The sequence below is a fragment of the Bradysia coprophila genome, unplaced genomic scaffold (assembly GCF_014529535.1).
Source record: "Bradysia coprophila strain Holo2 unplaced genomic scaffold, BU_Bcop_v1 contig_415, whole genome shotgun sequence".
Classification (NCBI taxonomy): Eukaryota; Metazoa; Arthropoda; class Insecta; order Diptera; family Sciaridae; genus Bradysia; species Bradysia coprophila.
Window position 1 is genome coordinate 1,084,790 of NW_023503670.1, and position 26,027 is coordinate 1,110,816.

At 32.7% G+C, this 26,027-nt stretch overlaps 1 protein-coding gene across 2 annotated transcripts in view; it reads left to right on the forward strand.

Moving 5' to 3' along the window:
- The window catches only part of LOC119082316 (cAMP-dependent protein kinase catalytic subunit 1), a 69,780-nt gene that overhangs the window by 10,665 nt on the left and 33,088 nt on the right, over nt 1–26,027 (forward strand). The window lies entirely within an intron of this gene.

Genomic DNA, 26,027 nt, shown 5'->3' on the forward strand with positions numbered 1-26,027 from the left:
CTGTATATCATTTGCTGCTACCACTTTTATTCGAATCCCCAATTCTTTGATTTCAATGGTTTTACATACATCAATTTTATTTGCTCATTCGGTAGTCTTACTTGAAAACAAGTTTTTACTTTAAGTATGATTACAAAGTTTGCAAGACAAACGTATTTTCCAAATGAAATGAAGACATTAAAAAAAAGTAATTGAAAATTGAGAGTGAAAAAAATGGTGTGAATTACATACACGCAATGTTTATATTATTGTTATTATGATTACTCATATGTGATGAATGCACTTGAATGTAATTCTTTTTTATAGGTATTAATTTTGAAACATAAATCGTAACTCACATTACGATTGTTTTTACATGGATTTCTGTTGTTGTGTTGTTGTTTCAAAGACTGGCTTAGGCAGGTAACTTACTTTTATTTGTGTATTCCATTCAACATATTTCGCGTGAATAGAAACAGAAACAATTTCAATTTGTCAGCAAACAAAAATAAATAGAAAAAGTGTGTGTGTGTGTTATAACAATTAAACGTGCGATTTCTTTATCTTGATTTATTTTACGTCTTTATTCGTTTGTTGTTTTTCGAACAATTTCAAACAAAAGTGTGGAAGCGAAAAGTTTGAAGAGAAAATATTTTGATTCAATTTTGCAAGTTTTATGTTCGCTTTTCGTTGTTATATCTCTTTCGATATTTACACAAATTAAAAATTTATTTAATTAACTTTTTACGCTTAACAGAATACTTTTCAATGTTTCCGGTGAACATTTTTTTCAAATTAAACATTTTCCGTAATGAATACGGTAACTTTTTATGCCATTCATCCAGATGTGGAGGTGTTAAATCTTTTATATTAAACGAAACAAAAAAAATGATAAAACTGTGGACATTCCATTACTAACACAAAAATAAAACAAAACAAAAACTCGTCCGAATATAATGTGTTTCCGTCAGTTACATTACCCAAGTAAAATCCTTATGTCTCGCTTATCTCGCTTTTAACAGGCACAAGTTAGCAACATTTCTATTCTATCTCTTGTCAATTGACATCGAATATATCAGTGAAGCGATCCCAATGTCATAAATATACAGTTTGTATAGAAATGATGGACTTCTAACATTTTCTATAAGTTTTTTTTTTTCTTCTGTTGAACTCAATTCTATTCCATTTCCCGTCGTCTTCCATCTGAAGAAACTTTTCCATTTTATAAATCTTTCACTTTTTAATGCTTTCCCTATGAGGTTGTTTTTTTTTGCCGAGTCTGTCTCTTAAAATGTTGATAATTTTGCCATTGTTCTATTTTCGTGTTCTTATGATTTGTTTAAACCTTTTGGGAGATATCCTGAAGTCCAACTTCTGTTTCGTCTTCTATTATTACGAATTTTATTCCTTCTTTTTTCTCAGTTTGCCAATGGCATCATAAATAAAATACTATCTTCAAACTTTAATCAAAGTTCTATTTATTCCATTTCTCTACGTTAGCCCAGTCGTTTGATTCAACTATAATATATAATACATTTTGCCCATTGTGCACACAGCAGCAGCTCTCGACTAAGTTTATATATTTTGTTAAATAAAAAATTATTTGCTTCAGAGAAATTGTGCAAAACCGTAGGGCATATCCTTTTTTTTTTATTTTATTTCTTGAAAAGATGAAGTAACTTCAACATTTATAGCCATATCCATACACAGAGGAATTTCTATTTATGTACGTAACTTGTGCAAATCTAGATCATAAGATTTTCGATGCTAACTACCAGTCGGTCTAGATGTTCTTTGAGTCCAATTGATTCGGAAAGAATATATTTGCATTCATCTAAATGTGTTACGTAATGTAAATGTACTGACATTCCTTTGATGTATGAATTCGCACACTGTCGAAAAACAAAAATTTATTCAAGAAAATAAAAATCTCTGTGCTGAACAGAATTTCAATGAGCACTTCAACACATTGCTAATGCATAACATTGTATTTATTAAACGTTACCACAGAGTTAACAATATGTACGAAATTGTTTCTTTTTAAAAATGGTAATATGAAGTCATCCACTTGTCCGCCCAGTAATGAAATAGTTGCATTTGGACATTATTTTGTCAGCTAAATAGTGGCTTGTAACCGTTTTCGAGTCAGTCATTTTTTGAAATCATGCCAAATGTTTTAAATATTCAATTAAGCATTGCTGGTGTCAGGGTGGGTTGTTGATGTATTCATTTCATAAATCTTGTTTGATGGATTCGATATGATGGTTCGATTCTAGTTTGCTAATTTTTTTTAGTCAAATTTTATTCACCTCGATCTTACCTTGAAATAGGCCGTAATGGCTACTGTATAGAGTTGCAATTTCGCTGTCTTTCACTTTAGCATGTTCCTAAATTTAGTATTTTTGATACTCCTAGGAATTCGACCAAAAATTATATAAATCTTACAATTTCGCGCGGTGAAATGGTATCGGAATATCTTTATCAAATCTATTTCTTTTGTTTGTCTAAACTGTCGGCTAATGTTCAATACAAAATCTTTTACTTCATTTGTTTGAACATTCATTTCGCTATATAAAACAATACAATATCACAGAACTTTGCTTAATTTTGTCATTGTTGTCGATAACAGATGACCAATGGTGTTTGTTTAATATTTGACAACTAAATTTAAGGGATCTCGTAATCGAAAAAAAATAGTTCCGGTTTGCAGATCAAGTTGGAATCACTCGTAGCGCTAGAGAATATAGAATTTTACAGAATTTAAAAGAAATACTGTTTTATGCTACAATAGCTCTATAGTTTAATGTTTGAGGTGGTAAATGGTTCGAAGCGATTTGATTTTTTTGTTTTATTTATCCAAGCTTTCGACTACAATCAGTAGACTTATTCACGGAGCTCAAGTACAGATTCAAATTAGTAACTTGAACATTTTGGGCATGGAATATAACCCGAATCCCATCCCATATTGTACGAGCAACTCATAAAACCCCGGCCAAAAGCAGCTCCTACAAATTTACGTAAAACAAAGAATTTCGTTGCAGGCCTTATCGATTGCAGAAGCAGCCTGGAAAGTTTATACCACCTCATCATACTCTTAGTTTACATTGTATGCTATGAAATTCGAAAGGTGTATGTGTGCCGTGTCTCTTTCATAAAAAGTCTTATCACAATATGTCGCTACATGTTTTATCTGCACTCTACATAAACCTTTGGGTTTACATTCATAACCATTCGGGGATAAGTGAGTTTTCATTCCAAAAAAAACTTTATTGATTTACTTTAGCTACAGTAACATGTGTATGAACACATAACGATATTCAATTCATAACGTTGCACACTGTCTTCCAGTGATATAATTTCACATCACTGGAATACATGCCACAATGTATGAACTAAAAAAATATATAAAAATAAGTGGAATAGTTTGCCTAGCCTAGAAAAAAATTTAAATAAACCACTTAAGCATGTTCTTCATGCAAGTACTTCAAAGCGTTTTATGTATCATGTCTTGTTGGCATTTATTATGTATAGAAATAGAAGACACAACTTCCGAAAATATGTTATACCTTTAAAGGAAAATTGCAAGCTAGATACATGTACATTGTAGTACAATAAAATGTGTTTTCTGTGTCATTGTCTGCACTGAACAAACAGAAGAAAAAAAAAACGCCACCCAACATTTTACATTTCGTACACATTTTCCAACAACATTGAAGCTATCGAATTAACTAATGCAATATTGTCGGGAAAATTGCACATGGCATGATAGTTGCAACCATGACAAAGGTGGATGGTTGGGGTGTGGTGAAGAAACTATATAATAATGAAAAGACACGCGAGACGTTTCAAGATTTCGTATTGGATGCCAATAACAATGTGTAATATTATTTAATTGAGTAGTACGTTTGATGATCGAGAGTCTTTGTGGATTCGATATTATGTTTCCACCAGAGAAATGGTTAGTCGGGCTAAACGACGACGATTCCTTAAATTTATGTATCTGGTTCCCAGTTTATCGATTGAGTTCAGTACCTTCATTGTATCATTGTTTACGTTAAATGTTCATTAACACATCTCCGTATGAAATTAGTTTACACATTTGGGTGACGATTGTACGCAGAATCTGTAAAATTTATCGTTAAATATTCAAGAAAATATTCATTAAAAATCTATAAAGACCTAATGTTTTCTGCTCAAACTTCAAATATTTGTCTCTCGGCTAAATTTATGTTTTCCGTCATTGCTTGTATTCAGAACTTGCTAACTGAACTGTGTTAGTCGTTAAAATCATAATACTTATTATGAATGTGTAAAATGATGAAATTTTAATTTGCCTGAGAATTTTCCATTGAATGGGAACTTAGCGTCTATGTCATATTTGAACTGTTTAGCATTTTTGTCGGAAAAAGTATTATTTGTTTGTTTGTCTGAAGTTACTTATCCGTGTTCAAGGAGATAAGACTGAGCAGTATTACGGTATTTTGCATGATTCCGATTCTACAGGTACAACTCAACGTAAATTTGATATATATCAATGTGTGTATCTGTCTTGAATGCCGTATTGTTTTGTATAATAATTTCAACTGAATGTTACTCGCTTAACTCACATTTTAAACTGTTATGGAATTTCAGATTCCTTTTCGCACACAAAAAAAAAACTAGTACGAAACACAATTATCTCATTACCGAGTAAACAATTGCCATTTAGTTTATTCAGCGGATCAAACAATTTCGTGTCTGAGACGTAGGCAAAATAAAATAATTTCCATTATTTCCGAGAGATAAGCCGAGTTAGATGATTATAAATTATTGTGTGATTTCGTTTCGTTTTTTTTTAAATAAAATTCAAAATTGTTTTTTGGGCTCCATGCATAATCTAAAATCAATAGCGACAATATGTTTCCCGACTGTATGATTATAGTCTCGACAAAATTCGAAATTGTTTGCCTTATTACAATGTCAGTCATAGTAGTCATGCGCTCTGCGTATGCCTGGACGAAAAATAAAAAGAAAAAAGGTTACATTCAAGTGGTTTGTCCTTTTGTTCGTTTATAGTTGTTCAAATGGTTTAGGAATCGGGGCGATTTTATGTACATTAGAGATTAGGTTTTGTATCATACGCTCGCCTTTATTTTTCTTCTCTCAACGAAATAACTCATAACGATGGCTGTTTTCCACACGTATCTATACACATACAATAGCCGTCCCATCTATTCTTTGGTCTATAATTAGAAAATTTTCGTTTCGTATTTCTTGTGGCAGACATTAAAACTTTACATCTTCCATTCATCAGTAAAATGATTTACTTGTGAGCGCTATTTCCAAGGAAATTTCCATTCCTCGTACATTTAACTATGACGTGTGCGAGAGCCGTAATGTGAATATAATACAATTGGGAGTAAGCTTTTTGTTTTATGTCCATGGAGTTCGGTTTCGTCCATTTGTGGCTGTGGAAAATATATAACTCCTGCCACATACTTCACTTTAACATTTTGGGATATAAATTTGCCACACACTACTCCGAAAGTGACATGTGCACGTTTCTCAAAGTTATTGGCAGGTGACTGATATAAATGTTCCGAAAAAAATGATAGGCTAAACGAATTGTCTGTCGCAAAAAAAAACGACAACCATATTAGGAAAGTGTATGTGAATGATGATCATTCCAACAAAAAAAAAATCCAAATATTGAAATTGTAATATACCGGTGATGTCGTCATTGCTAGACACACAGTGTTCAAAATACAATGCATAAAGCAATGTTATGTTTAGCGAACAAAAAAAAAATTCAATTTTATCAACATGTCTAAAGCTTTTTGCAGTTGAAACTGGTTTCGTTAATTCAATATTTTTCAGCAATCAACGAAATTTTTTGTACATACACAACAATCAGTTGTGTGATTTGCATGCGCAAATATTTTAAAAATAATTATTGAGAATATCCGAAAATAGTTTTAAAGTAATTGCCGAGTCAAGCGTAACCAGTAAAAAATTAAAAATGTGAATATTAAACCGAACCCGCTCAATTCGCATGACCAACAAAAACGCCAATTAACTATTTTAACATAGAAAATCGGTTGCCGTTCTGTCATATAATTGTAATCGCTTCAACATAATAATACAAATTACGATGTAGACTTTGATACTAATCGCGTTAAAGTTTATGTTCCCCTATCTGCATTTGTTTCACGAAGTTTTTTTTTAATTCTTCGTTTTCTTGCTATTAATAATGGTAATAAGAATTGCTAATAATTGGTTCGAATTGTTTACATTAGAACAAAGTCAATTATATATTTTTTCGTTATAAATCTATCAGCGACTACGTATATTCCAGATAGAAACTGAAACACTTGCTAATTGATCTTCGTAATAAATTTGTAAACTTTTCTCATTCGTTTATTTTTTCTTCCCGAAATGTTTTTCTTTCTTGTATGCAAATGAATGGGTACGTACTTCCTATATAGTCTTGACGGTGCGCCGACTAACACACAAATATTATTTTACGTAATATCGGCACGTTTTAATATTATTAAAATGGGCTTTAAAAAATCCATGAGACCTGTTTTCTGTCCTCTAAATAATCTACAACGAGTGGGTAAATACAACCAGAAAACATAAATTATCTTTAAAAAAAAGGTGGAGTGTGGATGATTCTCCAGAGAGTACAACAGCCAAGGAATGCATGTGAAAGCGTCGCTTTCTTTCCCCTATACTTGCGAAATTAGTGTTGCGTAATATAAAACATGGTGTTTTTGTGTGCGGGGATGGTGAGAAATGTAAAATTTTCTCATATAAATATAAATATAAAATTGGGTACATCTTAAGGTGTATGGTGATCCGAAAAATGTAACCATTGTTTACGGTATACGAAGTTAAATGTTTCGTAAATAAATTTTCCTCACAACATTTACTACAGTCATCGGGCGCTGTGCCGGTGTATTGCTAACATTGTCAGATTATACTTGATTTTGCATAGGCACACAAAATTATTGTATAAGAAGATTATTCCCTTAAAATTATCGTCGGTACATTTTATGTGTTAGGAAAATAAACATCGTCGAAAGAAAAACATTTTGCTTAAAAATTCAATTGAGGATTTCCACATTTTCGTGGGATATCTTTACCCGGAATATTAGTTAAAGAGATGGAAGTCAACTCAACCCATGACCTTTATGTCTGTTCGGAAATTTATAAATTTTCATTTAATGTCTGCAAGACAGCACACCAACCACAAATTAGCTCCGAGAGATTATAGGAGAAATACAAATCTGGGAAATTTTACCTTTCCTTCATTATGTTCGAGACAGCATTTCGATTATAATACGACTGAGCGTTATTATACACTGGTTTTGTCATCTGTTTCCACTGTTAGTACGTTCCAATTTGTACTAAACTTACATTTTGCACACAAATTTTTAGGCGAAAGTATATTTCCCACGTCGATTTTTTGGTATTATGAAAAATTTATTTGCCAAGAATTGTGTGAGGAACGTTACAGTATTATATTTCGTTCGGTTTTTTCTTTTTGGATTCAATAGGAAAAGCAGCATCACAATGAATAATTTATTAGAGAGTTTTCAAACGTGGAAAAGAGGAAAGAAGAAAAAACAGTTCCCCTTTTTTTATTCACGTATTATTTGCTGTGTAAGAGTCTCGTATGGAGGTTGGAACGAACATAATTTTTCCACGTTTGTTAGTTCACAAACATATATACATTGTGGTTTGCTCTCTATTTTAATCCGAACAATAAATAAACAAAATATATTGTAACGTTTGGCTTCGTTACATAATGCATAATTCGAGTGAGCTCTAGGGACTTTGGTGAAAAGATTCCATTAGAAAAACCTTTTATCCGGATCTCGGAATTCCTTCAGTTTTACTATTTACGAATAGTTACGCAGAAAATATAACCGCTCCGGTTCAACAATCGTTACATTTAAAATTAATGTACACAAAAGGCATACAGCGAAATATAATTTATATTTTCTGAAAGGAATTCGAAATCGGTTTTCAAATTGCAAGCTTTCCCCAGCCATTGTTATAAATACTTTGAAATACAAACGAATCCTTTGAAAGAAATGTGTGTCAGATTATGTAAAATTAAACTGGAAAGTCAGTCGATTACGGAGAATTGACTTCAAATCCTTTCGGTATGAATGGGCGTTGTATTTTCTTTTGAAAATTTAATGGAATGTAGGAAGCTTATTTATTGAACTTTTTGAATTCCTGAATGCAGTTTATTCATATTGTACAGAAAAAGGATTCAATTGTCGTTTGTCGATAAACTTATAAAATTTCGAAAATCCTGAGTAAATCTTCAACGTCCAACATTGAATTGTATTACGTGACCGAAATCGAACACGAAACCATGAACGAAAATAGCATGCGAGAGACGTAAGATATTAGAACATAGAAATATGATCTCACATGGTTCACCAAAAACAAGCTATATGTATTGTCATATACCAATTATATAGTACAACATTTATAACATAGAATACGAGAGCACATATGAGTGGCTAAGTGTAAAACATTTTCTAACCTGCGGCAGATATAGTATTTCCAAAGTTGTATTCGTATTTCATGGTATATAACGTAAAGAGGTCATGTCTCCCAAATAAATCCACCTATACACATCTACACTTTCCTAAATTATTGATTTGTTAATTTTAAAACAAAAATAGACAAATGAAATGGTAGAAACCGTCAGAGCTTGGAACCGTTCTACGGTGTACTACCGAGTACAACCCGGTCCTTAGTATGAATAAAAGTTTTCTTTTAGACGAAGACCCGTAATGCTATTGAAAGAAAATGTGATTTCGTACTTGTATATTTGAATGCATTAACTAATGCATCTGCAATGAATAGGAAATGTTCGACATTCAGCCATGCATATATTTTCAGTTAAAAGTTTGTTTAGGTAAAGTAAAAAAAAAAGAAAAAAAAATTGGATCGACGACGAACGAAATATAAGAAATTTATGTATCTCTTCGTTACACAAACCTAGCTGCAGCTATTAAATGTAAATAGGAAGTTGTGCAATTTCGAAATTAAGTTCATGCTCCGCTTTGCTTTACACAAGGACTAAACACTGCATTACGCAAACACCGAGGAAAGGGTACACTACATGGAAAACTACTCCATAATGCGAATTAATCGCTGAACAGTTACATTTCTCTTTCAGACCATTGAAGTGTAAGTAATGCCAATTATCGAAAGAAAAGTTCAGACGAGAACGAGAAAGGAAAATCAAACAAATTGGAAATAATCAATGCAAAGTCTCCTTGAAACAAAACACATTGTTCATTCACAAATAAAGATAAAACCATTTTTCACGTGCCAAATTCACTGGCGTTCCTCACAACAAAAACAAAAATAAAACTTATTTTCTAACGAAGTTTCCGTTTTACCGAATCTAACACAGAAGCATAATATATTAGTTCATACCTCATTCGTCATGTGTAACCCATAAAAGTTTATTTCGCATACGCCATATCGGTAAACGTAGATAGAGATATAGATGCCATACCAGATAGAAACCATTCGGTTGGTAATAGATGATTGTAATGTGAGTTGTTCCGAGTTTGGCTGTGTTTCTGTGATACTTTATCCATTTAGGTGAAGAATAATTATGGAAACCTTGTGGTTGAGACGATTTTCCGTCACGAAAATGTTCTACACTCAGGATCTGTGTGTGTTAACGGATAATTAAAATTTGCTGTAACATCCCTTTGACAATAATTATGCTGAATGTGTGTACCAACTGGCTCTAATGTGAATGGGGACTTAGAGAGTTTTCAATTACAAATGATTTATTTTTTCATTTATAATGGCAAAACGAACTTCTGCAATATCTATATATATATATATCTATTCGTCGACTTTTGGTCGGGAGAGGGATACAAGCATGGATACAAGCGAATATCTATAAGCTCTTAATATCGGTTATCCACATTACTTTTGCGGGAGGATGAGTGAAATTTATGCTGAAATGGAAAATTACTTAAATAAAATTGAGATTTATTGTTTGAGATGGAACAACGACGTGTGAAATGAAAGTGTGTGCTACACCATTCTCTGGAGAAATCGACAGTAGAACGCAATTTTTTCGCATTTGCTTTTGGTTTTACAATATGTAAAAAAGTGTATGCTTGTCGTCATAGAAAATTGAGGAAAATTTCAGCAATTATTATTTATGACTCGGTTAAGTGGCTACACATCATACTTTGCAAAAAAATAATATGAAAATTCCATTTAACGTCATTTTCTTTCGCAATAACTGAAAAGCTAATGTGAGAAAAGTGTTTTTGTTGTACTTGTAAAGCTTCCATGACCTTATTTCGACTTTCAAGAATTGTAGAAAGAGAGAGAGACAGAAACGGATCTAAACTGGAAATGTACATTAAACAATGAAATTATTATTTGCATGACAAATTGATGTTGATTCAAGTTATTGTTTTCTGTAGAAATGTTCAAGTAATCCATCACTCAATAGTTCAGCTATCGCAGAAGAAAGTCTTATGTTCAGGGCATATCTTCTCAGGACCTATTTGGAATGTTGAGGAGTTGCTTCATCTTTGTAAAAAAATCTGTTTATCTGTCTATGAAGCAATGTAACAGATGTCAGTTGGTACATAATATCAGAACAGCCTGATCATGTAGTTCACCGAAACTGTTAGCTTGTCAAATACATTATCGATTGGCACCGTTGAGTTGTACAGTGCATCCACATCTTAAATAAATGGAACAAAAACGGGATCTAGCTGTAAGTTGCTGCATTTTCAAGTTCTACCGGGGAGCCAAGTAGAATCTTGCATGTACAGTGTCAAGGTCAATAATCTCTTTACATTTAGCATCTCAATCTTACACTTAGAAATATCGAAAGAAATTGCTTTTTGATTGTGTAAATCGGGATACAATACCAGCGGCAAGTGGAACATTTGTAGAAGAATATTAGAAAAATTTTCGAAAATTAGGGTCAGGCCACTCGTGTTCGAATCCGTATTCCCATGGCAGTTTTCAAAATTTCATAGTTCAATCAACTAATTTTCAGAAACCTGAAAAAATCCGTCGCGTTGATAGAACCCTTCAGCTTCACACTTTTCGCTGGTTCAAACGGATTAAAAACTTTTCGGCAAAGTTTTAACCATCTTCAGGTCACCTGGGCCAGGTAAAAATACAGCAGAAGTTCATGGAATTCATTTCTTCTGTTTTGCGATTTTGATTTAATTTCCATGCTCATTGATGTGAGTTGAAAAATTCGATTTTAATCATGGTAATGAGGTTGGTAGAATTTTCGATCACGGAATTAGCATAAAATAATCATCCATTAAAATAGAAGTCGAATTGAAAAGTGAACATTTATGGTGCTAACATCACAGATTTATAGTTGACAATATGACCATTTTCAGAATAATAAAAATTTTGTGGTTAAATATTTGAACTTCCGAAATTATCTCACTCATTGTTAACTTTCCACCTTGTTATTAAATTACCATCAAAATAAACACATGACGATGCTCATCAATTATTTACTGAAGCAATGAATCTGTCGATTCATAATAATGAACAGAACAAAAAAATAAAATGCTCAAGCTCATACATTATCCATTTCAATATAAAGTCATCAAAACAATGACCTAAAAATAACGTATCACTGTAAACGCGTTTCAAATTCAGCCAATTGAATTAAATCACATTCACATGAGCCCACGTTATTTACGACCACTTTATATGTTTCAATTGATATTTCCCTATAAATTAAATCATAAAGAACGATTTTTGAGCACCACAGAAAAAAAATGAAAGAGAGAATTGCACAAATGACAGAAACGTATTATTAGAATGAGCTCTAAACTGTTTTCTTTCATCGTGAACATGATATTATTGGTCGTATACAAACATATTCTAACCGCTTTTTCAATATAAGTTGAAGCTGAATATATTTAATAACAAACATTCAACCAACACTCCTCGAGAATTATAATAGATTTTTTGCGTATGACTGTCTCTGTCTGAATTCGTTTCGTTATAAAGTTCACACTTCATACCACCAGTCTATCTATATAATGATGAAGTGTGTATTATATAGATTTGTAGCTGGTAGCTTTTCACACCATATTTTCCATGCAAACAAAAGTCGTATGTATACCCATATAACGTGTATACACCCGCCACACGTACAATATTCTGTGTATAGGTTAAAAATTTCAGCGTTTCGTTATCACATATAAGAATAAGCGAAATGGAAATGTCTTAATATATCATAATACTGACATTAGATATGGGTTACCCGCAACGTGTCTCCCTATATGACCGGTCAGATGGAGTTAACCCGAGAGTCAGCATGAGGTCGTATTTATATTGTAACAGTTAAAAAGGAGAAATTTGTAATCTATATCCGGTGTAATAAGCATATTGAAAATGGTTGAGCCAACTAGATATATATATCACTTGCACAATAAATTAAACCAGTGCCCGTGTGCGGTTTCTGGGTTGAAATTCTTTTACCTTGAAGAAAATTTGCGGAAGAGTTTTACAATATTGTTCATGTCATGTGTGATGATGATGTGATAATAAATAGTCGACAGACCGAATTTCTTCTATTTTTTTTTAATGAATCTAATTCCATTTATTCCAGTCAAGTCATAACATTCGACGGATTTCGAATAATTTTTGTTTTATTCTTGTTGTCCATCCAATTCCCATATGGTCAAACTAAAGACTTTACTCGAGAAGAATAAAGCTTAATTGAGGAAACTAGTTCAAGTATGTATGAACAGAAATTTCGCCAAATACTTTTACAGATTTATAGAACGGCTGATCGTCTGTGCGTGTGTATGAAAGCTCAGCACTCTTGCCCGGTGTAAACAGATTATATTTACCTCGTACACTTGAGTTTATTCGTCAAGTGTGTACTGTTCACACACATCTAATTGTAGCTGTGTGACATTCAACACTCAACTACTGTTCATTTTTACATAACATCCAGCTCGTGTACAATTGTATTCACTCGCGTTATACTTTTATAAATTCTAATATGTTCGATCAACATCTACACTATGTACTTATAAGTCACATTTAATATGAACTGCTGAATAAATAAATTTATTCGGTTTTTTTTTGTTCGTGTCGTTTGGTTGGTTGTGTAATTCTCTAATTTTTGGCGCATAGCATTTTTATTGTATGGAAACAATAAAATTGGAATTAATGTTGGAATATCGTCAGTAAATTTTTGGTGCACTCGATGCTGAATTAGTCCAGCGCCTAGAAGTTAATATGGATAGAATGATGGGATAAAATTCTAAAAAGGACATTTATTACCCTGATGGACAATTTATCACATGCTTTCTTTAAGCACTTTTCCAATGAGAAGCTGAGATAGATTAAATGCATTTTGGGCAAGGTCCAAATCTCAACATCTAGATTCGTCATCTTTTATGATTTGAGAGGAGGTTTGAAAATGAGAATCTAGTTCTTCTTTTGTTAACCAACAAAGCAAAATAACTACCGAATTACAAAATGAGACGCGTGAATCCCGTGAATTTGCCATGAATCATTTAACATTGTTAAACGAACAGTTTATAGCCTCGGTTCAAGTAATTCCATTTTATCACTACTGTCAAAATAAATTGACTAATTTATGTTAAGGAGCTACGGCTCAATGCAATTAACATTACTTTTAACGTACTGAAGTCTCTTTGCTACAATATCCATCGAAATAAACGCGAAATCGATATTTGACTGCGATAAAATCCACATGTATACGGCGACATTAACGTAATTAAATTTATGTAAATACACCAAAATATTGACTAAATGAAATAGAAAATCACGAGGATAATTCGCGTTCCGTAATTGAAATAAAAAAGAAGAAGAAATATTGAACAAGGAAAAAATATTTCACCCTAAAATGTAATAAGCTTAGATTTCTAAGGCAATGGTAATGACTTTGAGAAGAAGAAAAAAAATCTGTCTTCGCATCATGAGGAGGAAAAAAAACAGAAAATTGAAGTGTCAATATAAAATCAAGGGAATAAATTAAATCCCCAACAATTGCCAAACAATTGATAAAATAGAATACCTACGAGTTTTGTGATATTTTACCCACATTGGCTGGAATTTTTGATATTTTGTTATTCCCACCTTTACTTTGATATTCACCGAATTCTTAATGATATTACATAACGTAATAGCACCACACAATGTTTTTTTCGTACAGTAGCAGCGACAATTTGAACCTATATTATACCCGGTTACAATTGAATTACAGTTGTGATAAGGTATATAATATGAATCGTACGTATACAACAGTCAATAACGTCTCAAAAGATAAGAAAGCATCGAACCTCTACAGCAAGTCATTTTTTGTTAGTATATTATTGATTGGAAAATCGATTATTTTTTATATTTCTATTTTATTATTGGTTTGTGCTTGTTTTGTTAACCTTATCTATAACACACTCATATAACTGTAATTCTGTAATTTGTCTATAAAAACTTTTATGCCACTTCTTAGCGATAAAAAATTATTTACCTTTTCCATTGTGCTAGTTATGCAAATCGGATAAGACCTCGCTGCAAAATGAATAATTTAAACTCTCCAAGGGAACGGCTCGATCTCGGTACTATTTTGTTTTCCATTTTAGCCAAAGAAATCGATGATACGATAATACGTTTTGACATGGAGAATTATACAAAAGACAGTACTCAGGATGATTCAGTTTCTTTTCTCATTTCGTTGCATTTTCTTTTTCTGTACCGCAGACGATTAAATCTTCCCCGAGTCAGTATTTGCAACAAGAATAATCAGGACCTCCCTGGGTATTCTCTTTTCCATTATTTTCTTGTCTCTTCAACTGTATTTCACCAGAAAAGGGTTATATCAAATGGTGTTACACAAGTAAGATGACACCTGAATTGACTATTATTGCTCCACTATCAAACCGTGTCAATGCTGACTTCTTGTAAGTACCTTGCTACCAAATGGATAGGCAATTTCCATTTATCGTTATGAATTTCTGTCATACCGTTCCACCAGTAAATCGATTTTCTTTCAAAAATGGTTTACTTTCGCATTTACGTTATACAGTCGGTGTTCGTCTATTCATCATTCCATCTAGTGCATACATTCTTACATTACTATCTCAGATACAGTCAACCCACATTCGTCAAACTTACGTCAGCTCTAATGGAAAGATATTCATGACAATAATGTCAGTACAACGAGCTAAATATCGTGACCCATAGTCTTACTGCGTCACTCATCTGTTTTCGAAATGATTGTTTAATGTATTGCTATAGTTTACGTCGGTATATCATTTGCTGGTGATGATACTGAAGAGGTGACAGGAAAAGTAACAAGACTGACGAACTTTGAACGTTATACAAATTATGTCTCAATATCACCATCCGTCCATCCGTACTATCGATGTACATATGAAACAAGTTTCCGATCAGTTCTCAAAATCAATCCATACTTTGCAACCAGCAGTTTATTATGTGGATAGAATGAGGAATGTATTGAATCGGTACTGCTGGCGATAGTAATCGTAGAATAGATATTTTCTTGTGTCGTATATAATAGCGAAAAAGAGAGAGCATAATGACATGTTCACACATATCGAAAAATCATTTCGTTCAAACACACATTCAAATTGACATATTTTTTCACCATGAATGCGAGAATAAATGAAAAAAAAGGCTTTTTCATTTTTGTCTCTTATGTTCATAATTGAATTTCTGCATTTTTTCAGCATATTTCATTTTCCGATTTCCACGAATGTGTACGAGTGACTTATTGTATAAGTGAGTGTACACCGTTGCTATATTTCCAGTTAAAAATTTAATTGTCAACAACATTTCATTTTTGCAATCGTACAGAGTAATTACTTTTCATCAACAATGAAATTTTTGCCTTTTGTGGGTGTTTTGTGTTGTTTAAAAATAGATTTCTATTTCTGTGGATCAAATCAAATAACAAAAATAACAATCCGATTGTGATATTAAAGATACGACTGAAGATACGTACGTATCCAATCTAAAATTAATTTTTCCACAAAAACCCCTTGAAACAATTCACTGTAACGCAAAAGTATCAGGAGGAACTCTCGAGTCAACTTCCAAAACAACAGACATATTTGCACAGGCTTCGGTGAACTTTAGTATTTTTAATATGATTCTTGTTTTCCACAAAAAATAAATTATTTTCGACATAATGATGCTTTTCGACTTATCCAACTGAATTCAGTTTCTATTTTTAAAATTAAAATCAAAATGTACAGTGAAACCTTGAAACGAAAAAGCAAGCGACCTTTTGTCGTCGGGCTTTGGCTTTTTTTTGTTATTTCCAAAATTAATTTACCAAAATGTCTGTTAAAAACAAATATAGTTGTTGTCTGCCAGATATTTCTGATTCCATATGGCAACGATAGGAAAATTATTGAATGGGTTTTCATAAGATGGTGTTTGTTATCAAGTTGCACATTTCATACATCCTTAACGTTGTAACTTTATACAAAAAGTTCCAAGTTGTAACGTCATTAGGCAACGTCAGATTTTCTTAACGCTAAATGCCACACACTAACGCTAACGCTAAATCCGTACGCTAATGGCAAATGCCGACGATAAAGGCAACATTAACGAGTTAGCCGACGCCATGTTGCTTTTAAATTTAACATCTGTGAGGCCAGCAATATCAGGCACTTTTTCATCTCTGAATCTGTCAGCAATCGCTGTTTGAAATTTAAAAATTAATTCATTGCCATAATTCTAAGGTCCATTAATATGAGATTCGCCTTTTATTTGCAAGAAATTTACTGAAATTAAAAATTTATTTATGAAATATGGATACGTGGTCCGCCATTTTGATGTAAGATTAAAGAAATCAAATGCAGTGCAATATGAAATAGAATCAATTCGAATTGGAATCAAAAATGGCCGACCATGTATCCATATTTCATAAATAAATTTTTAATTTCAGTAAATTTCTTGCAAATAAAAGGCGAATCTCATATTAATGGACCTTAGAATTATGGTAATGAATTAATTTTTAAATTTCAAACAGCGATTGCTGATATATTCAGAGATGAAAAAGTGCCTGATATTGCTGGCCTCACAGATGTTAAATTTAAAAGCAACATGGCGTCGGCTAACTCGTTAATGTTGCCTTTATCGTCGGCATTTGCCATTAGCATACGGATTTAGCGTTAGCGTTAGTGTGTGGCATTTAGCGTTAAGAAAATCTGACGTTCTCTATTGTCTGGATTTTTTGTCTTTTCGTGACAGCTCCTACATAAACTTCTTTTAACGTAAAGTTACAAATGACGTGACTGGTGCCGTTACTGGCCCTAACTTTAAATTTTTGGTTCTGCTGGTAACGTTAGTTGAGGTCCAGGTAGCTCAATCGGTAGAGCATAGGACTCATACCCAAGAGGTCCCGGGTTCGACTCCCGGTGCAATAATGCTTGCCTGGTTTTATTCTAATCACTTGTTGATTAATCACTCGCTATTAGTTATCTAACGGCTGTACGACCGTAACAAAGTCGCAAATTTCAAGAAATCCAATATTCGATTTCTTCGTAACCATCACGCCAAATTGACATAATATCAATGACACCAGTTTACAATATAAGGACTCGCTCATTGGGAAAATGTATAAGTCATTAGTGATGGTTGTGGTCTTAGCATACCACTCGTGGGTTAGAGAATTCACAACGTATGGGACGTTTACACGGTCGATTTGTGAACTATCTGAGTTGGGAGAGATATTATGAAAAACTCACAATTCATATGATCAAGTGACTTGTGCAATAGCACAACAGGCCCACTAGAGGCTTGTTTAGGTGCTGGGCTAACCCCCTTCCCATACAATCCAATCCAATCCAAACGTTAGTGTAAGTTTTCGTAATGTTGTCAGTGAACGATAAAAATAACGCTTAGAACCGGAATCATGCAAGAATTTTGCAACTTTTAATCACAATCCATACTATAATATGCATGATATGAAAACTTTGCGGCTCTCTTTTAATAAAGTGTCATCTACTTAGGCGATAATTGGATATCTGGTAACACCTGTATATGAGATACCAAATTATAACCCTTGTACCAAATAGTGACCATATCCTGTCCAATTGATTGATTGATATGCTGTGCATTTACAGCAACATTAGTCGCAAAAGTAGCATCTTTCAAGTGAATTCGTTTGTTTTCTGGAAAGAAAGGTTTAAACTTTTTTGAATTTTTACCATCCTCGTTACCAAAGGCGTAACAGGACAAAGTAGAACTAATGGAGCTGATTGTCTGCAAAATCAAAATGTAATAACAAACTGAATGAAAAAAACATCAAAATATTGATCGAAACTGTTACGTTTCACAGAACAATATTAGGGTTTCCCAAACCACATTCCATTTTATTATAATTTTGTTTTATTCAGGCTGAATACAGCGAAATTGCAATGTACATGCCTAATTGAAATTGATTATGCGATTTCTAATTGAAATTTATGTAACAAAAACACACACAGAAAACAGCTAGGGAACACGTTTAATAAACGAAACATGTGAACACAAAATTAATTCACGCAAATTTTAACATGAGCACATCTATAAATGCAACTGCACAGTGCACATATAAACTCATATTACAGTCGCTTCAAACTACTGTGGAAATGAATATTTGCATGTGATGTATATGAATCAGGAATATATATAAAATTAGTAATATTAGTAGCCGGTCGGAGCATCATGTGCAGTTAATAATATTGGTTTAATGCCAGCGTCTAGTTCGCATTACATTTGGTGAATGTAAATACACATCAATTAAGCATTCATATGCACAGTCGATGTTTAGTAGTTTTAATAGACACAAACTTATCATCAATTTGCAGTTGAGAATTTACGTGTAACCATTTAGTAAGTTTCCTTCAACTGTTTCATTTAATTGACGATATCTAGGTGATGCTAAGTCTTGCGGGTATGTCTGGAATTGTGTTATTATTTGCGTATGCATCATAAAGTTTTAAATTAATGACGAAAACAATTGTACCGGTTTGATTCTCAAATTTGAGTAGTGCACCATGCTAATGGTTTTTGGTCACTACGATTATACCATCTTAAGCGAATGATCGCAATATTATTCTCATTGCTCATACCCTTCGTCCGATAATTAACAAATTTTTTCCTTTTTGTTTCAGGTAAATACAAAGAAATTCTTACTTTATGCCCATTAGAAACAACAAAAGGTAACGAATAAACTCGACATTTATAATATTCAAAAGTTGCACTAGAATTTGAGTTTGCTTTAACATTTTCAACATTAAAAATTTTCTTGTACGACAAATACATAGAAGAGAATTTGTAATAAACTTTTTCACGTGTTTGTGCATGCGAAAATGTCTAGAAACCCACCAACATAGACACGCACATCGAGAACGCTTATTTTAAAAATGACGGTGATGAATCGCTTGTATATCTTCTTTTTGATCTTTTCGCATTTTCACGGGAGATGCGTTTTATCAACGCAATACAATCAGGCACCAGGACACATTTTTTTAGATGTGATATTGCCGATACGAGCGAAGCGAGGACCCTTATTTCAAATCTATTCTGGTGCCTGTTTACTTGTTAAATGCCTCCTTCGCAACTGAATCTGAACAAAAAGCAAGCCAAGTCATGTCGACCTGACGAATGCACTAAACAGATTACAAATGTTGTTAGATATGTGATAAATTTAGCATTATTTAGCATTAGAGAATCCTAGTCACAAAACCTCACACAACTGCAGCATTCATTTTAAGAAGCAAAACAAGTACACACTTTTCTATACTTGGCGAGATTCAAGTAAAAATTAGATGAATTATAGAGTTATAGAAACCGAATCGCACATCGGTTAATCCGTCCCTGGCGTTAAGCACTTATCACACTGACAACGTCAAAATAACAAAGTTTTATAACAATCAAACCATGCGGAATTTCGAATTGCGCAGATAAGTCTCCTATTTTTTGTGTAGAACATTTAAAATCATAATTGCAGCTGAGTGAATGTTTTCACTAAGAAAATACGTTGCTGAACAGAATGTATGTATAATGTACTACTGTAAGATTCCATAAAAGAAATGAGGTTTCGCGTATTCTGTTCATTGTCACTGAAACGCTCTTTCAGGTTTCAGAAAATGTTCTCCTTATTCATTTTTTTAAGTTTTTCCTTACAAACAGAAAAGTGCCTCAAGCACAGACCTGCCTGCATGAAATATATAGTGTTTAAACTTCAAACAGAGAAAAATGCAACATGGAAATTGTTAAAACCTTTTTTTTCTATGCAACACAATAACTATTCATTTCGTTCTTTTAACGTACAATGAAATTTAAATTTTTTCACTAAGACTTTTCTGCGAAATTTTTCACATTTTTTTTTCTATATGAAAAAAGCAACAATTTTCCCTAGGGAATATTCATGATATCAATGCAATATTCACATTTTTTTTTGTATGAAAAAAGTTCAAAGCTTTTTCTTAAATATTTTATACTAGAAAATGTAATATCGTTCGTTCCAAAACTCCGAAGCACGAAATGTATCTACATTTTTGTTGTTAACATTGAGCTGTTTTTATGGATGATGGGGTTTTCTTCTTTTGACATGCAGCACGGTAGATAAATGGGTTCGCTCACATCAGATTTAGGTATATATTGGTAGTCCAATTTCGCGGTAAGTTTTTTTTTTTTCAAATAATTTGTAAAAGTTATGTTACAGAATTTTGGAGATAAATAATGGTTACAGCAACCGTATATGCTGTCTAGTAGTTTCGAAAATGTTTATAAATTGTATGGTTTATTTTGGGGATGCTCGATGGTTAGATGAAGGATAATAATATTGAAATAAGAAAGTTTATATTCCATGAAAGGTATGGCAAAAAAGTTCTTTGGGTTATGCAAACAAAAGGACCAACAAAAAATATTTGAAACCAAATTTTTTGTTCAGAAAAATTTCTAAAAATTTGTTATGCAAACCGTAAAACCAGTGAACTCTTAACTCCATTTCATCAAATAGCATTTTAGTAAAAAGTTATCTTACGGAATACTGTGGTTCAAATTTGGAGAAGAAAAGTGTTTTGCTGAATTTTTCATCTCACGCTCACGCTACAGTAAACAATCAAAAAACAAGCTTACAATTAGCACTGATTACTTCCAGCAAATAGATAACGTCAACGAAGATATTGCGACAAGTACAAATCATGCTGCCGCTTTTCGTTGCAGAAATCTATAAATTCACAAAAGCTTTCACCCACCTGCAGTTATCTTTTCAAATTCTTGGTACTTAATCGTTATTGTCATCAACAGTAAACCCTTAAAAACATGCATCTTTTGCTTTGCTTTTGAACGTGTTTGACATTACTTTTTATCACTAACATTTATTCCAAGGAACGGATCTCTTAACTCGAGCAGGGATCGGATGCTCTTTATGTAGAGTGCATATCGAAAATTGAAATTTATTACTTTGCAAAGGAGTGCACACATTTCGAGTTTTCCATTTTTCCCATTATAATGCTTTATGCATTAAGATTACATAATTCAGCTCCACATTTAACTATATACATGCACAATGTATGTACATCAATGAACGCTTTTAAAATTTTGTTTTCCAATGCTTCACATTCTACAGAATGTTATGCTCCCGGGCATAATCTCTACTCTCCGTGTAATGGTTTTACGTGCTACAGCTAGCAAAAATGATTCATTTGATGTCGGGGTGCGATATAAAGGAATGTATTTTGTAATATGAAAAAAAAAGAAATGAAGAAATTAATATGCTGAAACCGGTTAACTATTTTAAACTTAATCAAATTACAATTAGGTTAGATTAACATTCAAATTGAGGAATTTTAAAAACTCGTACAAAGTTGAAAATGCTACTCGCTCTGGTGGTATAGAGTTTAAAGGAACTACAATGAGTTTTTAAGTTTTATGGAAATAAAACCAAATTTCGTGTTAATATTTCTTATTGTGTATGAATTTGAATATAAAAATTTTGTAGCTAAGGTAGGCTAATTGTTCCTAAATCTATTATCTTCTAAACCTTCAACAAATTTTTAGCTGTATAAGAGATTAGTATACATCCCCCATCGCTCATTTTCATCACGATTGTCGATAATAGATTAGTCACTTACAGTCGTTTTAAATTCAATCTTCAATTGTTTGTTTTTTCCTGTGACTACGAAAAGCAGCATGTAACAAGCATGTAATAATAAACGTCGATTTCTATAATAATAGACGTTCTTCTCAACTATCTGCCTTTTATCTAGCACTTTGATTGTTTGAAATTTATTGGTACAAACTTCCGCACCGTACTTTATATAAACACAAGCCAAGAATGTCTATTAATACAATCATTCGTTTCGATTCAAACAAGATTGTAAGTTGGGCGATATTTTAAAATCAGTCCGAGAGAGATTCATTGTCCAAAAAATGTGTATAAACGTCACTGGAATTCCCAGGACTATACTCAGAATGTACCCATTGAGTCGGAAATAAATATATTAGGCGACGTACATTATGTTGAAATGAATTCCGGACACAGACTACTTTATGGGTGTTGTTGATTTATCTGAATAAATATTCCTATAAACTTTCAAAATTAGATATTGTGAGCTGTGAGTTACCTTTGAGAGTAGATCGTCCATCGTATAATCAGACGATGACGAATTACACATCAAGAGAAATGTAAGAATGGCAGAGCATCTTTTTAGATAACATTTTTCTTAATTTTGTTTACCCAAATGCGCTTATATTAGAAATCGTTTCTGAACTATCAGCAAGGCACAACCCACAATTTTGGACTATATCTGCAGTACTCAAATAAGTCGAAAAAAATCGATTTAAATTTTTAAGATTTTCTGTTCAACTACGTCTTGGAATGTTGGAAATATCATCTGTATGAGTTTATGTAAATTCCAGAAGCAATCGATTATTTCATTCAATTTTATTGTATTTTTCCTATATGAAAAGATGTGTGCCATTTTCATAAAGTCTACTTGCATTATAGGATTCATAGCTACAATTTTCGAATTCTAGGTCAATCACTTCTAGCTGATAATGTATATTATATAGCCTACACACTAGGGTGGGTCGATTTTAACAACTTGAAAATCCACACCTAGTGGCATGTGTAGCTTGCCAAAACTAGTCAAACTGCATCATTACTTTTTCTTTTCCGAATACTTTTGAGTACCGCACAATAGATTGAATGGGTCTGTCAGGCTTCTTTGAAATTTTCATAGAAATTTTTTTGAAAAAAGCTTTGGAAAGCCTTGTAGAGGCTGAAATAGACTAAAACAAACAAAATCAACTTAATTTAAAAAAAAATCGGTGCATTCGAAGTGAAAAAATGTACATTTTCCATATAATATTGGGGGTCTCACCACCATATAATGTACAATAAACTTCCTCAAATTTAATTAAATCTTTCTGTTAGAGTTAGAATAGGTAAAAACGACAATGATGTATATTGTCGGAATGGCTCAGATTGATTATTACCGAAGTAATAGTTCCAGAGATCTATAAAAAAAATTGCATGTTAAAAACGTCATTTTTCGAAGTAGTAGATACTGATGTTACAACGAAATATATTCCTTCGAATCTACTACTACTACAACACTACATAAATGCATTTCAGATTAGTTTGATATTTCCAACGATCTCATACACAAGTTGAGCAAACATTGAAAATCATGTCCGACCACGAAACAGCATGGGAAACGTTTCGGAGCGTGTTCTATTGTAAAACATTCTATAGATTCTATTCCTGGAATGTATTTATTGCCAGTTATTCCCGATTCAGTTTCAGTTGTCGCAAGGAAATCTGTAGAAATTTCCGTTGTTGGCTCAGGAAGTTCAGTTAAACGTAATTGTCGGTCACCACGTTGATCAAAAATGAAATAGATCGGGATTCTATCACCATCATCGCATTTGCAACTATTTCTGACACATTGACAGCGATCAATATCAAAAAGTTTTTCGCTATCGTCATAGAACATTTTAAAGCCGTGTCGATTCTTGTTTCTTTTCTTTTTCTTGTGTCTTTTTCCAAATTAGAATAACCTCAGGAACAAAAAACTCCAACAGTTCGCTTTTGTTTTCATCAGCAAGTTTATCGTCGTAACCCAGACATACACTCCTTATGATGTCAAATTTTGTTGGCTTTCTTTCTTTACTTAAAATGCTTGACTTGATAAAGCCAAATCGGCCTTCAGATGATAACGCTCCGCGAGACGTTGATTGCTCACTTTGTTCCCATTCTATTTCGTGGTCGGACATGATTTTCAATGTTTGCTCAACTTGTGTAAGAGATCTTTGGAAATATCAAACTAATCTGAAATGCATTTATGTAGTGTTGTAGTAGTAGTAGATTCGAAGGAACATATTTCATTCTAGCGTCAGAATCTACTACTTCGAAAAATTACGTTTTTAACAAGAATTTTTTTTAAATAGCCCTTTTGGAACTATTACTTCGGTAATAATCAAACTGAGACATTCCGACAATATACATCATTATCATTTTTACCTATTCTAACTCTAACAGAAAGATTTAATCAAATTTGAGGAAGTTTATTGCACATTATGGTGGTTCAAAGTTGACAGACCCCAAATATTATATAGAAAATGTACATTTTTTCACTTCGAATGCACCGATTTTTTTAAATTAAGTTGATTTTGTTTGTTTTCGTCTATTTCAGCCTCTACAAGGCCTTCCAAAGCTTTTTTCAAAAACATTTCTATGAAAATTTCAAAGAAGCCTGACAGACCCATTCAATCTATTGTGCGGTACTCAAAAGTATTCGGAAAAGAAAAAGTAATGATGCAGTTTGACTAGTTTTGGCAAGGTACACATGCCACTAGGTGTGGATTTTGAAGTTGTTAAAATCGACCCACCCTACTACACACACTCATATAGCTTTCGTATTTTCTTCCGTGATTTATATTTATAGGATAAGTACTTTTAACAAAAATTGAAATTGAATTCCTTCAAAACCTTTTAAAGTCTTAGTCGAGAGAAATCCACTGAAATTCTATATAATTTAAGGAATAATACCGCAGGTACGAATAAGAACATTTTATTTAAAACAGTAACAGAGAAAAAAGTAGCAAAAATGTGTGGAAAATGGCAATGCGATAAATTTTACAATACCACTGCAAATCGATTGGTGTTTAAAACTTGAAATAAGTTGCTTTCTAAACTTTTTTTTTTGAACTTGTGGAGAATGATCTATGTGAAGTTTGTGCTAGAATATTGCTTAAAAACGAAATCTTGTACTTCTTTAGTTTAATGTACATTTTACTATATAAGACATTATTAGCTCGCTGTCCTTTATTGCCCTTGCTGGTGTCGATAGCAGATGATTACTTGTTTCTTATATAAGAAAATTCATAGGAGACATATACCTCTTATGACGTCATTGCCACCAATTCTACAAGATGCCAACGATATTATATGGATATATTTGAGTCGTTTATATTGTCCGCATTAATCAACAATTTATCACTTCACTCCAACGTATCTGTATACGCAGCATTTTAATTTCATTTGATATCGATAATTTATTCCGTAGAAAAGCACGTATTCCACTCTGTTGCCTTTCGTTCTAAACCGTTCGTCGTTATTCTCTGAAGACCGAAAACGTAAAATAATAGAAATGAATCGTCCATTCCAGAATCTTGGCAATTTCTCCGCGCGAGACACACACACACACAAAAGCTTGTTTTCTATTTTATTTGTTTGGATTAAGTCATTTCTGCTGAGTGGAAAATCGTTTTCGTATTTTTTATGTTTCACGTTACAATTGTACAGCATATTGACACTATTCTGTTATCAATAAGCTCGACATAATTTACTTTCTTTCCATAATTTTTTTTAAACGAAACAATGTGTAATGTACACTCGCACCGAATGCATAATTTTTTGTCAAAACAAATCACTCCAGTTGATGTACTACATAAAATGTGTAGTACCTAGGTATGTACTTCATTTAATCGTAATGATTAAATGCAAATTGGAT